Below are 2,500 nucleotides of genomic sequence, written 5' to 3'. Positions count from 1 at the left end.
ACGGCCATGCACCACCACCCACAGAATCAAGAAAGAGCTCTCAATCTGTCAATCCTACCTGTGTCCGGGCCGGGTGAGTTTCCCCGTGTTGAGTCAAATTAAGCCGCAGGCTCCACTCCTGGTGGTGCCCTTCCGTCAATTCCTTTAAGTTTCAGCTTTGCAACCATACTTCCCCCGGAACCCAAAGACTTTGGTTTCCCGGAAGCTGCCGGAAAGGTCGTCATGGTAACGCCTCCCGATCGCTAGTTGGCATCGTTTATAGTCAGAACTAGGACGGTATCTGATCGTCTTCGAACCTCTGACTTTCGCTCTTGATTAAAGAAAACATTCTTGGCGAATGCTTTCGCAGTAGTTCGTCTTCCGCCGATCCAAGAATTTCACCTCTAACGGCAGAGTACGGACGCCCCCGTCTGTCCCTCTTAACCATTACCTCGTGCTCCGAAAACCAACAAAATAGAACCGAGGTCCTATTCCATTATTCCATGCAACACTATGCAGGCGAACAGCCTGCTTTGAACACTCTAATTTTTTCAAAGTAAACTTATCGGCCACCGCCGACACTCAGTCAAGAGCACCGACGGAGAACCGAAGGTGAGGCGAACGCAACCAGTGACACGCCTTGCGACGGACCGGCGGCGCTCGCCCAAAATCCAACTACGAGCTTTTCAACCGCAACAACTTTAGCATACACTGTTGGAGCTGGAATTACCGCGGCTGCTGGCACCAGACTTGCCCTCCAATGGATACTCGTTAAGAGTTTTAGGATGTACTCATTCCAATTACAGGGCCTCGTTAGAGTCCTGTATTGTTATTTTTCGTCACTACCTCCCCGTGTCGGGAATGGGTAATTTGCGCGCCTGCTGCCTTCCTTGGATGTGGTAGCCGTTTCTCAGGCTCCCTCTCCGGAATCGAACCCTGATTCCCCGTTACCCGTTATCACAAAGGTAGGCACGTAGCGTACCTTCGACAGTTGATAGGGCAGACACTTGAATGATACGTCGTCGGTGCAGAGACCGTACGATCCGCGTGGTTATCCAGAGTCATCAAACGTCACAGGACGAACCCGGTCGGTTTTGATCTGATAAAAGCGCGCCTCCCGAAGTCGGCGCTTAATGCATGTATTAGCTCTAGAATTACCACAGTTATCCACTTCGCTTACGAGACCAAATAAACCAAGACTGATTTAATGAGCCATTCGCAGTTTCGCTTTACGAGAACTCGTACTTGCACCTGCATGGCTTAATCTTTGAGACAAGCATATCACTACTGGCAGGATCAACCAGATAGCTGCGACAGCTGCGCTCGGCCCTTGCTGGGCCGCCCGGCGCGTGCTCGTCGCATTCGTTTAAGACCGAGGCGATCGCCTGCGGCCGTACTCAGCTTCGACAGTCGCTGGCCGCGACGTCCACGCTCTCGCCGGCAGTGCCAGGCGGAGCGATTTGCGTTTTTTCTTTGCTCGCCCTCTCTCGGGCTCGATCCATTCAGTTTCGCACAAACAAGAGCTCTGCCGGCCGCCTGCAGCGGTGCCTAAAACCCGGGCATAACAATGCGACCGTTCTGCTAGGCCGACAAGCGCTCAAGCCAGACGCTCGATCGAACGCCCCCTACATATTAGTCGCGACAACGGCTCGCTCATTAGCATCGCGTTTGTACTTTAACTTTTTTCGGCTCGGCTTCTTTCGACGCCGATGCCGGCGACGCAGCACTCTCTCGCCCGCCAGCCACCGAGAAAAGGGTGCGCTCCGACCGGCCCCGCACCGCTCTTTCATGGCTCATTCGAGTTTACTGTCTTTCGCTCTGACATGCCTTACCTAGGGTTAGGTTAGTATGCTTTCACGTTTGTACTTTAACTTTTTTTGGCTCGGCTTCTTTCGACGCCAATGCCGGCGACGCAGCACTCTCTCGCCCGCCAGCCACCGAGAAAAGGGTGCGCTCCGACCGGCCCCGCACCGCTCTTTCTTGGCTCATTCGAAATTACTGTCTTTCGCTCTGACATGCCTTACCTAGGGTTAGGTTAGTATGCTTGCACGTTTGTACTTTAACTTTTTTCGGCTCGGCTTCTTTCGACGCCGATGCCGGCGACGCAGCACTCTCTCGCCCGCCAGCCACCGAGAAAAGGGTGCGCTCCGACCGGCCCCGCACCGCTCTTTCTTGGCTCATTCGAAATTACTGTCTTTCGCTCTGACATGCCTTACCTAGGGTTAGGTTAGTATGCTTGCACGTTTGTACTTTAACTTTTTTCGGCTCGGCTTCTTTCGACGCCGATGCCGGCGACGCAGCACTCTCTCGCCCGCCAGCCACCGAGAAAAGGGTGCGCTCCGACCGGCCCCGCACCGCTCTTTCATGGCTCATTCGAGTTTACTGTCTTTCGCTCTGACATGCCTTACCTAGGGTTAGGTTAGTATGCTTGCACGTTTGTACTTTAACTTTTTTTGGCTCGGCTTCTTTCGACGCCGATGCCGGCGACGCAGCACTCTCTCGCCCGCCAGCCACCGAGAAA

General features: G+C 54.0%; 1 non-coding gene across 1 annotated transcript in view; it reads right to left on the bottom strand.

Moving 5' to 3' along the window:
• LOC144420244 (small subunit ribosomal RNA) overlaps nt 1-1,286 on the bottom strand; it is a 1,810-nt gene extending 524 nt beyond the window's left edge. Inside the window, exon 1 of the ribosomal RNA XR_013474596.1 lies at nt 1-1,286. This exon is cut by the window's left edge and continues 524 nt beyond it. This is a non-coding gene — a ribosomal RNA (small subunit ribosomal RNA).
• Nucleotides 1,287-2,500: the final 1,214 nt, after the last annotated feature.

Source organism: Styela clava, chromosome 2 (genome assembly GCF_964204865.1).
Source record: "Styela clava chromosome 2, kaStyClav1.hap1.2, whole genome shotgun sequence".
Lineage (NCBI taxonomy): Eukaryota > Metazoa > Chordata > Ascidiacea > Stolidobranchia > Styelidae > Styela > Styela clava.
Note: the sequence above shows the minus strand (reverse complement) of the source record. Positions and strands in the feature narration are given on the sequence as shown.